General features: G+C 39.5%; 1 protein-coding gene across 18 annotated transcripts in view; it reads right to left on the bottom strand.

The window, feature by feature from the left end:
* The window catches only part of MBNL1 (muscleblind like splicing regulator 1), a 209,834-nt gene that overhangs the window by 173,592 nt on the left and 22,344 nt on the right, over nt 1–13,898 (bottom strand). For 4 of the 18 annotated variants that reach the window (XM_061168141.1, XM_061168151.1, XM_061168147.1 and 1 more), the window contains exon 1: nt 12,447–12,607. The exons of 2 other annotated variants lie outside the window; for them this stretch is intronic. The gene's annotated coding sequence lies outside the window, so the exon portion shown is untranslated. Of the gene's footprint in view, nt 1–10,725; nt 10,750–11,770; nt 11,794–12,446; nt 12,615–13,898 lie in introns of those variants that run through there. 12 more of the 18 variants (XM_061168156.1, XM_061168159.1, XM_061168160.1 and 9 more) reach the window with 8 other exon arrangements.

Here is a 13,898-nt window from a genome sequence, read left to right as displayed (position 1 = left end):
CTTCTAGAACCCAAGCACAGTTGCACTTTCACCATTTGAGAGTTTGGAAGCTAGCCTACAAAATACAGCTTTATTTTCTGCACACGAAGAAAAGCCAAAGGGAAGAAAGTCTCAATCTATCTAAAACCTTCTGTCACTAAAGTTAAATCAGTTAACACCTAAAGCATCTCTCTCCCTTAAGGATTTTTTTTTTTTTTCTGTTAACACAAAAGCATCAGCCTCTGAAACCTGAAGGTCAATACTGAGTTGCCTTCATCTCCTAATCAGGAGTTAGTATGAAGAAGCTTCAGACGAATTAAATGTCCCCACCTTTCTATAAAAATGCCAACAACTGAAATAAATTAATCTCTTCTGTCTGGTCATCTGTCTACCCTACATTTAGGTCATGCTTATTTATCAAATACTTAAACAGAAAGAAAAATACTGAATCATGTAATTTTAACAAATTATGATTTGATTTTTTGTCTTCTCTTTAATATACAAAGCATGTAAAGAGTTAATGTGTCTACTGGATGGTTTTAGGCAAATTCCACACTCTGCCCACAAGCAGCCTATTCTTGGCTCCTCCGTGCCCACTTTGTTTTGCCCGTACATTACTTGTGAACATTTCCATCACTACACTGAAACTACTCCAAGAAGAGGATATACCTTACTCACGTCTTTATCCTCTGATAGGTGTATCAAGCATGAGAGATGGCACATGTACAACTACACTCAATAAAATATTTTCTAATATAAGTGCTTTCCTTTGAGGCCAAAAGCAATAGCACACAGTTCTTTCATGTTCCTTTCTCTAAACAATACATAATTTTATTTGGTGTATATTCAAAATAGCTCGTGAAGAAAGGAATTTTTTTACCAAGTGACTAGCTCCAAGAGAACAAGTCTTCAATTAATCGTTTATCTTTTTTGTCATAAGTTCTGCCATAGAGGGACAGAACGCAGATTAGTGTGTGAAGATGATGCAACACGGAAGCATAAAATGCCCATCTTGTTGTTCAGTCACTCAGTCGTGTCCGACTCTTTGGGACCCCATGGACTGCAGCACACCAGGCTTCCCTGTCCTTCACTATCTCCTGAAGTTTGCTCAAACTCATGTCCATTGAGTCAGCGATGCCATCCAACCATCTCATCCTCTGTCGTCCCCTTCTCCTCCGGCCCTCAATCCTTCCCAGCATCAGGGTCTTTTCCAATGAGTCGGCTCTTCACATCAGGTGGCCAAAGTATTAGAGTTTCAGCTTGATAAACAAATTTAGCATGTACTCTGGAACTAGGCCTATCACTTCTTGGTGAAAATTTTATGGCATCATATTACTGGTGTGAAAGTACATTATCTTTGCAAAGCTTCCTCTGGGAGGATCCCAGATGGCCCAAATGCAATGTTATAATGGGTCACACTACTGCATGCCTTTACCATATCTGCTAAAGACAGGAGGCCTGGTGTGTTTTGCTTTGCTTTGTTTTTTATAAACCTAAAAAGCAATGATTACAAACAGTTGGCAAACTCTATGCCATTTGTATTAATAATCCAATGTCAAAGCAAAAGAACGAAATGTATTAGCCAGCCTTCTAAATTAAATTTATACCTACCTGAGTCATGTCAATTCTATGGGCGAAGTTTAAAATTACTGTATCATAACTATACCACATTCATTCTCAGCAGAATCATAAAGGGGAGACGGAATGGTAGTTCAGAAGTGAAGAAAGACCTGGCTTCATTTCAGCTACTCACCAGGCTGTGTGAAGTTTGGCATCTAAGTTAACCTCTCTGAGCCCTAGTTTCCTCATCTCTATCAAGAGGACGGTGGCTCCTCCCACCCAAGTCTCTTCCCTAACTGTGCAGCACTGTGAGCTGGTTCTTTTCTGGAAAGACCATCTCACACACAGAAGATGCTCAAATGTGGAAGCTAGCCTCATTCTCTTCACACCTTTTCCCTCCATTTTCTGAAAAGATTGCTTAATCTTCAGCCTATGTCCGGAGTCCTCCTCCACAGAGGGAATCCTAACCGCTCAGTTCCGCAAAGACTTCCGTCTTTTAATTTCCTCCTTTGGTATTCAATTGTCTGGTGTCGATGCTGACTGTACTGTAACTTCTCATGTCTTTCTCCCCAACTCAGTTATATGTCAAAGAAGAATAAAAACTACATAATTCTCCTCTGGGACCTTCTCTCCTGACCTACTATAATCCTTTACTTCTAATAGGTGCTCAGCAAATGTTTGTTAATTGATTATCTAGTGGAACATAAAGAATGATTTCCCTATATTGCCTTATTATTAACATAGAAAAATAGCTTTTTAAGTGAAAAGACCTCAGCACAGAGTAAACCTTAATCCATTACTGAGAAACAGACACAATAGTCTCTATATTAACTGCTTCCAAAACAATATTTACTTTTAAAATCCAGTCCTCAAACCATTAATACATTTCTCTGGGAGAGTCATTTCCCATGTGCAATTTTCAGTAGATGTGGTCCTTCTGAAAGAATTATGCAGAATTCATTTTTTTTTTTCAATAATCTCCACTATTGTTCTGGCTATTTCTAATTAATTTTCAGAAAGGTTCTATTTGGAAATACCTCAGAGAGGTTCTACAACTGGGTTAAAGATCTGCTTGTATTTCCAGTTGCTCACTTCTGCTATGCTCATCCAATCTTTCAAAGTCTTCTAGATGGGGTATGTTAGACCAGTTATTTAAGACTAGTTGCCTTATTTGAACGCCACTAAGTTGACAATGCAGCTTTTCCTGAACTTTTTCAACAAAGAAATTCAAATAACAGCTCAAAATAATTTGGAGTAAATTTACTAGTTAAGATTGGCTCATGAATTGGGAAGGCAAAGGAGAATTTCTAATCTTAGTACTATTTAATCTTATTTACTTTGAAATGAACATTTTCTAAGCATTATCTAATAATTCAACAAAAATAGATTTTTACCAGATCTTTATAGCACACAGCCAAAACCAGATGGGGCAAAAAAAAAAAAAAAAGTCTAATAATAGAAAAAGACACATTCTAAGTGTGGTTTTCACATAATACTAAAAGGCATATAAACAAAAGGCAAAATGGAAACACTGTTAACATTATTTTCTCTAGCTCTACATGTTATATTTAAAGACACACACAGTGCAATTTAAAAATTATTTTCTGTGGACATAGACTAAATAAAGTGCTAAGTATTTATAAATGCAATCTTTTTCTTGAAAACTCTTGATTTCATGAGAATTTCTCTATGTATACTAAATACAGTTATTGCTCTGACATGCTCAACTTAAACTCTTAAGTCACTTACTTGTAAAAAGCACGTAAGAGCCTCATATAAAAAGGCCTACGAATACTCCTGTAAAGTTTTCTATTCTGTTTGAAATATAACTATCCTCCCAACTCCAGGTAACTGCTAACTCAATGCAACTGCTTATTTATTTCCGTATGTAAATCATTCTGTTTATAAGGGTGTCTGATTATTAAGGATCTTTATTTCCAGGAAAAAGAGTATCATTGATACCTTCCCTAAAATAGCAAGGTCTGAGAAGTATAAATGTCACCACATTGAGCACATTGCAAACTTGTTTTATCATGTATCTATCTGCCACCTGGTTTATCACTGGGGATCATTTACACCAGTGTTCTGCATGAACTTTAAAGGGACCAGAACTGCTTAGCCGTCAATAAGACATTTCCCAGCAAACAACATACCCCTAAGATGAAATGACGCTTACTTTAGAATGACCAATTTGGGATAAAGAATTTAAATACCATTCTTTAATTGACTGGATCCTGTAGGAGCTTGAACAGAAATGAACTGTTTTTAAGAATGTAACAGGTATCTTCCACCTAACCAAGTTACAGTCCCGGATAAAATACAATTTTAAGTGTTTTTCTCTGATGTTTTAAAATACAGTTCTTTATATGAAAAGAGCTCACAAGAAACAATATGATGAACAGGGATAACATTAACAAAGTTTTAAATAAGGGATTTTGGATGAAAAGTTTTAAAAATTCTTACTATACTCTTTAAATCATTTTTAATACCTCCCATCACCTCTGAAATCCACAGCTAATTAGTGGCTACATCCTGTGGACCTGAAGCCTGTGACTTTCTCCCCAGAACACGTGTCCCTTCATTACCTTGTTACTGTCCTTTCCCAGTCCCTCATCTCTAGCCAACAATTTCCATTTCATACTTTGTATGTCCTACTCTCCTTCTAGAAAATGTCACTAAAACACAACACCTGGACATTACTTGCTAAAGTAAATGTCTCCTGGTGTTTCCACTGTGCCCTGAACTTCCTACCTGGTCCTCCATGTCCTCCAGAGTGGGGCCCAAACTCCCTTTCTCCACTGACTCCTTATTTCTTCTACCCTATTAACTGCCCCTCCCCAGGCCCTTTATCTCTCTCCTCTTAACTTCCTATCTTCCTATCTTAACTCCATTCTTCCGGAGTCTCCTCAAGTGCTGTAGCAAGAGTTACTCTTGGGGATCATTCCACATGTCTATGGTCTCAATCTCCTATCAGTACCCAAGTATCTTTTTAAATTTTGTTTTTATTCTTTGACAATTCTAGAACTGGACTACCCTGGTTCAACTCCCTGTGGGGCCACCTCCTAGTTAAGAAACCATGCGCTTAAACTCTGTGCCTCAGTTTTCCCTGTGAAACTGAGACAGTATCCATCTCAAAGGGCTGTTCTGAGGAGTATGTAAATTAATTCACACACCTTACCCTGGCACAAAGTAAGTAGTCCAAGATGTCAGTGAGTGTTGCTAAAGCTATTATCCTCATCACCATTCTTTGTAATGATGGCAAGCAAGACAAAAATAAAAAAAAAAAGGTTAAAAATATGGAATTGGAACTAAAAAAAAAAAAAAAAAGGCTCACAACTCTGAAAATGACAAAAAGTGTTTACCAGTCATGCTAGTCACCTTTAAAAGTCAAAAGGGGCATTTACATCTGTCACAAAGATTAAATGAGATATTTTGTAAAGAAATGTATAGCAAATGGCACTTATATTATTAACAATTATTTCCATGCTCATAATTTTGCAGATGTAGAAATTAAACCACAGAAAGAGTGAACGCTTTTTCCCAGTCCACATACCTAGTCACATCTGGTTTGGTAAAATAAAATCCATACACTGTGAGATTTTTGTGCCCCATCTCCTAAGTCTATTACTCCTTTCAAGATATAGACAAAGTGTAATAAGTATATAAAAATATAATAACTTGTCAAGGATAATAATAACATCAGTATCACCTCTTATATTTATAAAGTGCTTCACTTTTCAAAACATGCACCCCAAATGGGCTCTGTTTTTACGGATCTACCTGCGCTGCAACACTGGACTTTCAAAACAAATGCAGACACAGTGCTCACAGAAACTGACATATCATTTCATAGGATGGCTTTTTTAAACTAAAATTTAGTAAACAGAAATATCAATGAGGGAGTCTCTGTTAGGAGAACGCTGAGTGGCAAAGTCACTTAACGGTTCAGAGCTTTTTCCACCAGCTTTCCCCCCAAGCAGGCCATCTGCCCTCCTGTTGTATCTGTGGTCACCTTGATTATCACCATCCCATCCCAGACTGTCTTTCTACCAGGATCAGGGGAGCCATCCACATAGAGGGCTAAAAGGTCACTGTAAAGGTAACTCTCTTCTTGTAATCAGATAAGACAGAAACAAAATGTTAACCTATCATTACTACTATGATCAACAACGCTGATAAACAGATTGCTGGATATTTGCCTTGATTAAATTTTAAATTTTCTAGATACAATAAGCCGTGAATAGTTTCTAAGTTTTAAGTTCAAGAAGTATCTTTAATGATGTTCTAAATATGAATATGGACTTCTTAATGCCTCATTTGGCATTCTTCTTATTTATCCTGCTTTTGACGTGTTTTGACGATTAAGCTGTAAAGTCTTTCACCATTTCGATTTCCTCACACTCCCACTGCAGATACTATTGTTACCACACTTTTCCCAATTTTCTAGAAGAGTCTGTTCAGTTATAATCATTGTAGACAAATGTTAGTAAGGAGGAATTTTGAGTACAGTAAGTATACACAATGTTACCACGTCTTCCACAACCACATACTTAAAATATTTATGAACTACTTTTAAAAACCCATAAAAGTGTATTCACAATTGTGGTACTTCTACCAGTGCCTGAAATCATCATCTATATCTTGTTTTTATTTCTTCACTTTCCTATTCAATGTCACATTAAATTGGATACTCTGGCTGTCTCTGATTAAAATCTCCTTGCTAATATATATTTCTCTCATTGCTCTTCATCCAGTATAAAACATTCTCTTTCCCTAGATGAAATCACTTTTTCTTTTTGGTACATTTTAGTAATATTTTCACTGCTTAACTTTAATATATAGTTTTTTTTGTTTGTTTTTTTTTTAGCAAATGACCTTGTAATTATCAGTTTACTTTTAACCTAACTTTTCCCTTGAACAAATTTTCTATGCACTGTTTACCCCAGTTACCCACTTTGGTTTTCTGATACCCAACTTGGTTTTCTGGTAATTATTTGGTAGCTTCAAAAACTGGTATTTTATGGTATTTAACAGTAGTGCTAATGCCAAAGCTATCAATATTTTACTATTGGACGTCTGAAAAATATATATTTCTACCAGCAAAATGAACTAAATAAATGAACTAGAATATGTATAAAAATCATGCCTAGATATTAATATAAACACATGATAATATGGAAACATCACTGAATAGATATAATTAATGCTGCTTTACCAGGATAATATTTCTATAATATCAAAAAATAAAGAATATGTTTTGTTTTCCACTATTTATGCATTAGAACTGTTATATTTATTACATGTATTGGTCAGAGCTACAGTAAAATGTACCTTTCCTTATCTCAACTTCCATACAATGTTACCTAGCCACCGTTTATGAAATACCAGTTTCCACTTTACAGTTATTTTCAAAACTCTTAACTTCCCCTACAACACTGCCACCTCTTTGAGGACAAGGTGTATCTTGATTAAGTTTGGTAGAGCTCACTGAACCTAGCTTGATATTTTTGCCACAATATATATTTTCCTATGAATCAACTTTACAAAATAAAATATCTCAAATCAGCATGTAATGTTTATTTCACGTGATTAAATGTGTTCCCACAATCCTAGAATCTTGTGAGCTCTTTAAAACAAGTCCACTCGTAATTACATGAACTATGAATTAAATAATAGTTCAACTATTTTAAAAGCAGAAAATATAGTAAAGGTCCAGAGTCAAGATAGATTTTTCTAAGAATCCTTTGGAGAAGAAACATCATTTTGCCAACTCAGCTAGAGAGGGACTGGAATGGGCATCAGCCTTTGGATTACATAGTGTTTACTACAATCCTTTTTCGTAACATTATATTACTTAATATCTAGATGATCTGAATAAATTGGCATTGCCTTGGGAAAAGTTTTATATTCATATATATATACTCACACACAAACTGTATCCACACTTGATGGGACGATTTACCTTATTAGCTATTATTCACCTCTTTGGGTATTTAAAGATGCAATTCTCAATTTCTTAAAACAATTGTCCAAAGAGATGACAGTTTTTCTTTTAGGGCACATACACTATTTGAAGCATGGCACTTATTTCAGAAACATCTTCACTTTTTAAAAAATAATTGATCACAGTGGGAATGTAATTTTCCACTCTATCCAATATGGCTACATTTCATCTTGAGGTTAATATATCCTGAACTCTTTAACAAAGGATCATCACAGACACTGAGGATTAGATCTCAAAAATAGTGGGAAAAGTAACAAAAACATAATGCTCATACTGTAATATATATCCTTCAAAGGTTTTTCATTTTTATATGTCATAGGAAGGTAGTAAGATGTCTTTTAGAAAACATGAGTAATTATCTGAAAGAAACATAATGAAATCACTAAAAGACTCATAATAATATGCAGAAAGCTATTACCTCATTATTTGTTAAGGGTTTTTTCAAGGATATAGCTGTAATGCTTATAGAAATGCATATTTTTTATAATATGAAAGCACAACACAAATCCCAAGTTCCCTACCTCAACTCTAAAAATACAAAATATGCCTAGAGACTTTTAGTGCCCTGTGTCAATAGCTCTTCTTAAATCCTCTGCTTTGCAATCAATAATTCTCCAAGCATTAGTGAATCTGCTCCATGACTCATCAGAAACGATCTACGAAGTTAATGGGGATCATTGTTCCCTGAAGGCTCCACATGCATTGACACTAATGGCAGTTATGCTTCTTGTGGTGGGAACAGATTCAAGATGGCCCCAAGCTGGGAGCTAACTCCTCTGAAAGTCTCCATAAAATCTGCCCCCTCTCCCCCAGCAAAGAAGAATCCATAGGCTCCAGCCTGCCTCATAGATTTAGTATCCTTCAAGTAAATAAAAGTATGCTTATGTTATATGGATATATTTTTTTCAGTTTACCACACACTGTGCATGACAAAATGTACTTCAGTTATGAGAATATCTGAGAGGAACGTTTCCAGGACCAAAGCCATTGTGCTTTGTTTACCAGTCAGATGCTTTCTAAAGAATGTGTTCAAATTATAAAGACAATGTCTCCGTGTATAGGAATTCTTCAAAGCCCAAACATTACCAACGAATTGTATTCTTACCTTCCCTAGTATTCAAAACAACGCCCACTTCCCTACAGGTGAAAGTCTTTCCTTCTTATGAATTTATTAATCTTTGATTAACATACGGTCAGCAGTTGTTTGGATTTATTAGGTGTTTTTATTTTCTAAGGAAGGAGAGTCATAGCAAAGAAAAATATATATTAAGCATTTGAAGATAATTGCTATTTACTGAAAACCCTATTTTAAAATAAATTTCAGTGACTCGTTTGTGTTTGGTAACTTCGGGACAATGATAACTATAGAGTCTCTAAAATGTTTCTAACTAGCAATCATACTCTATTCTGGCCTTTGAGAGGTGCTAAGACTCATCCCCTAATTATAAGCCTTTTCTCTGCTATTACTACCTCACCATTAGATCTCTAAACTAAACAGTAGTTTTGAGGAAATAAAAATAGATGTTAAGCAGTGTGTTTTCTCAAATTTTAGTTACAATGGATAAGAAAGATGAAGTATTCCTATGTATAATAAACTTCTTTAGCCTGTGAAAATGAAAATCCCTTTTATTGTGTTTTGACCAGTAAATTCTATTAGGCTGTCTCCAGAATACGGCTTTCTCCAGAATACCGCTTTCTTGCTTTATTCTAGAATAGCTCTGTCCACTAGAAATACAATGCATGCTACATCTGTTACTGTAAGTTTCTAGTAGCCATATTTTCTTTTTACTTTTTTTTTTTTGACCACGCTGCAAAGCACGTGGGATCCTAGTTTCCTGACAAGGGATCAAACCCCCATGCCCTGCAGTGCAACTACAGAGTCCTAACCCCTGGACCACCAGGGAAGTCCCAAGTAGTCATATTTTTAAAAAAAGAAAATGAAAAGAAACAGGTAAAGTTAATCTAACAACATATTCTACTGAAACTAATCTATCCAAAATACTATCACTGCAGCATACTATCACTATAAAAATATTATCAGGTTTATACCTCCTTTCCTTTGTACCAAGTGTTCAACATCCACTTAGAGCAAACCTCAATCCAGATAACCACATTTCAAAGGCTCAAGAGTCACACGTGGCCAGTGGCTACTGTGTGGAAAACACGTTCTAGATTTCAAAACCACGAAGCTTTGTGGCCTAAAAGTTCACGTGTTTTAAAATTTCCCTATGTAACATCCTTTGTTATTGTTATTGCCGTTGGGATTGTCTATTGAGCCAAATATTTAAATGACTATATTTCATTTCCTTCATCTGCTTCCCTGACCTTCATATCTACTGGCCACTCTGACGCCTCAGAGGACAAGAAACTCCAATCACCTATTCTTTTCAGCTTCTTCTAAGCAAGATCTGAGATAGTCTCTCACCTCCACATATTCCCATCACCAAGCAGAAAGCCAGAAGGTGCGGGAAGTCTAATCTGTTTCCATAAATAGATATATCAAACACAGGCCTAATGTAGGGCAACAATGATAAACGGAAGGGCAATTTTTTTTTTGCTTACAAAAAAGATCAGAAATTTTATATAACAAAGTAACACACTCATCTTCAGTCAGAAATACAATTTCACTCCCTTCCCCACCCCCGTCCCAGGGGAAACTTTGGGATACTCTGTTCTTGTTCTGGAACAGAATCCAGTGTTTCATGTCATAGGAATTCTGTGCCCAGAGGAAGAACAGAATGTTGGAATCAAAATTTAATGAATTCAACTTGGAGCCTAAGTTTGCCCCAAATGTGGAAATGTAAACACAAGCAATATCTCAAAGCATAAAACACTTTGGAGTCTGTTGGCATGGCTGTATAAGAGTATCACACTAGATGTGTGTCTGCACACAAATTTTATCTTAGTTCCATGAGGAAAAAAAAAATTAAACCAGGCACATGAGAGGTTTTCAGAGTCTCTTCATCATAATAAAACCTGATTATTCCGTCTTAAGTGACACTGTAATTATAGATGGTTGGATGAACAGGTTTTCTGGTGCTGACCCAACCTGTTCCTTAAAACACAAAAGGCCACTTTTGTGAGGAAACCCCCCATTAAATAAAACTAAAAGCTACGTCCATCTTTTGAGAGAAGGCCTAACAACACACTAAGTAAGAAAAAAAAAAAAAAAAAACTTTCACCTCTTTGCAACACTGATGAAGATCAGAATGCTGGAGTCTTCCTTAAAATACAGTTTTGAGCTGCAGTTGTCACCAACTTTAAGAAAGCAAAATACAAGTGACAACATTGTGTTTTCACTGGCTACAAAATAACTTTATTCAGTGTCTCTGGCTAGAGCACCGCATCAGAGCCATTCTAAGTATTGAGCTAAGTATTCCTACGGGTGAGTTTTACAGTCCTTGAACTTTCATTTTAACTTGTCTCAGTGATAATATTTTATCTCAACAGCAAGACAGGGGGAAACACCAACGCCCTCAGCAACCCAAAGAGATAACAGGGAGTGGATCACTTAGCCTGGTATAGAATAGTTACGTACTAAACACCCTCCGTGTATAAACACTGTGTTCAAACCCAGGAGGGAGGAACACCGCGTCCACGGGTGTAGTATTTCAAAGCACATTGCGGAGGGCCTGCAAATCCAAAGGCATTAATTATGACTTCTCTCTCGATGGATTAATTTGCTTAAGAAACTCCTCCGAATATAGTAGAGTTTACCATCCATTTGCTCTGGGCTTGTGCCTGGGCTGGTAGATACAGAAAGTAAAGGCAGCGGCAATAACCTCGCTGGCAGCTTCTTACTCAGTCTTAATCCTAGGGAAGCACACTCCTCGGAGATCCAGCACAGAATCCCAGCAGCCGCACATCCCCCCGGCCCGGGAAGGCTGAAGAACACAATTACGGTTCTAGCTCCACCACGCCAGTTGTGAAGTACTGTGAGACGGGCAAGCATGAACTCCACCATATACCTGCTCGCCTTACAGGCTCCGGAATCGAAGTATTCTCACATGACACATTACTACCAATAACAGATTCGAGCTCCGTTTAAAAAAAGAGAGAGAGAAGGGGAGGGAGGGGACGCGCTACATATTTGTCTTGCTTTTGTCTTTAAAAAAAAAAAAAAAAAAACAGAACCCAAGAACTAACTACTTTTCATTCTTTTCAACCTTTCAGGAAAGCAATTCAATCAACCAACTGCGGCTGCACCCGGGGAGCGTCTATACTTACTTTTCTTACAGTTTTTGAGTGACGCACTACAAAACGATGGAAAAAAAAAAAACAGGAGCCCTCTCATGCAGGGCGTCTTCCGCCCTGAAAACTTGGCAAAAGGCAAAAACTGGACTGAAATACAGCACTCTCCATATAAGGAAGGCCAGCTAAACATGTCATGCGTAATTTATGGGTAGCAGGCAGAGAATTAACCTTTGCGTGCACATATTTGGCCCAGATGAAAAGCGGGCGGGATGGCAGCCTCGGGAACAGGGGTGCGGGACCTCCGGGGAGAAGCCGAGGCTCGCGTCTGATGGGACTCGCATCCCCCCCTCCCCCGACGAAGGCCGTTAAGTTGTGAGTGCACTTGCACGCACCTGTTTCTCTTACCGCCCTCCCCCCCCCCCCCCCTTGTCTTTCTCTCTCTGTCTTTGTTTTCGGCTGCCGAGTGCGGAGCTGGCAGGGCTGACAGTGCCCGCGGAGCCCGGGGAAGGGCTCCTGGGAGCCGGGCTGCAGCTGCAACCTCCCCGCCGTGCCTCTAGCTCGCGACGGCGTGTGATCGGAAACCATCCGGCGCGGGCAGCCGGCCCCAGCCCCCTTCCACCTCCTCCTCCAGCCACGCACAGTCCCGAAAGAGTGCGAACAATGCAGAGCAGCCGGGCCGCGCGAGCGACCGGGGAGAATGGAAACTTACCTCTCACATTGTTTTTTTTCCCCGCTCAGAGGCAGCCAGCCGGCCGAGCGAGGGCCCGAGGCATGGTGGGAGTCATGATTCCGAGAGGCCCGCGATTTAAGATTGAACTTGTCAGCTCGCGGTCACGGGAGCATGCTGGGCGCCACAACTCATTCAGCCGCAGTGAAAGGGCTGCTGCATGTCGCGGTGCAGCCTCTTATCGCCGGGCTCCGGCTTCCGCCGCTGCTGCGCGGCCCCTCCCCCGCCGGCCCAGCCCCACCAGGAAGCCCCGGAACGCACACGCGGCCGCAGGAAAGGGCAGAGAAACAACGCTCCTCCACTCGCCGCCGCCCCGCCGCCCCGCGCGCTAACAGGCGCCCGCCGCGGGTGGCGGCTGCCCCTCGCCCATCGGCGCAGAGAAAGCCAAAGGAGAGGCGAGCCGGCGCTGGCGCGGCGCGTCCCCGCCGCCTCCCGGTGGTATGTTCCATCTCACACGTTCGGCGCGGCAGCCTCCGAGCGCCGGTGCCCGCGGGACGCACCCCTGCTCCTTTCTGAGCCTTGAGACGGGCTGGGCAGACGCAGAGTGAATCAAGCGGCGGGTGGACGGGGCTCGGTGGGGCCGTCGGCAAGGTTAGACTGAAGGGGAGTCTCCAAAACGGCACAAAACAGTAGGAGCTGGTGGGGCTGGCCGCCCTAAAATGCACCAGGCAGATTTCGAACCTGGATGGCCCACAGACGCGAAAAACATCCGCAAGACTGCCCGTGTGTATCTTTCTCCAGGAACAGGGTGTCCACGGTTTTGGAACTCTACGGTAAAACCAACCGTCACACAAGCACGAATACTCACATGCCAGCTTCCCATCTACTTTGTAAATAATGTTTGGACTGTAAAACCCCCTTTCACCCCAGCTCTGCATTATATGATATGTAGAAAGCAGAGACTCCTCCTTCGTTATACAATATTCATTTTCTGAAATACTAGAATCGTCCAAGGCAAATAAGTCATATTATTGCTGGAACAAAAGAAAACACAGCCCCAAATCATAACTTACTAGGTGGTGTGAGATTTAACTTGCCTTCGCTTTGAACAGAAAGAATCCTGGACTATTGTGATCAAGTTTTAGAGATTTGGGGGGGCAGAATTTACTTAGGATTTAGGGAATAATTTATTCAACGATGATTACAATGAAAAAAACTTTTTTCTATGTTTTGAATACAGTTTAGGAGCAAACGCTACCTATCCTGTGATGTTTCTACAGGTTGGTTAGGTTGTTTTAAAGATGGTGGGGACGGCTTAAGGAGGAGAAAGAAAAGCATCGTGAACGGTGCTGAAGTACAAAACTACTTCTAGAGGTAACGACGTGAGTTCTCTGCCCTGGCTGCATCCACAAAACACTAAGCTAACACTGTGCGCTGCTCCCTTCCAGAACAAAGAAATTAATTAATTAGATGGTGCCGCTTCTCAGTATTAAT

Source organism: Dama dama, chromosome 19 (genome assembly GCF_033118175.1).
Source record: "Dama dama isolate Ldn47 chromosome 19, ASM3311817v1, whole genome shotgun sequence".
Lineage (NCBI taxonomy): Eukaryota > Metazoa > Chordata > Mammalia > Artiodactyla > Cervidae > Dama > Dama dama.
This window is presented reverse-complemented; position numbering and strand designations above follow the sequence as displayed.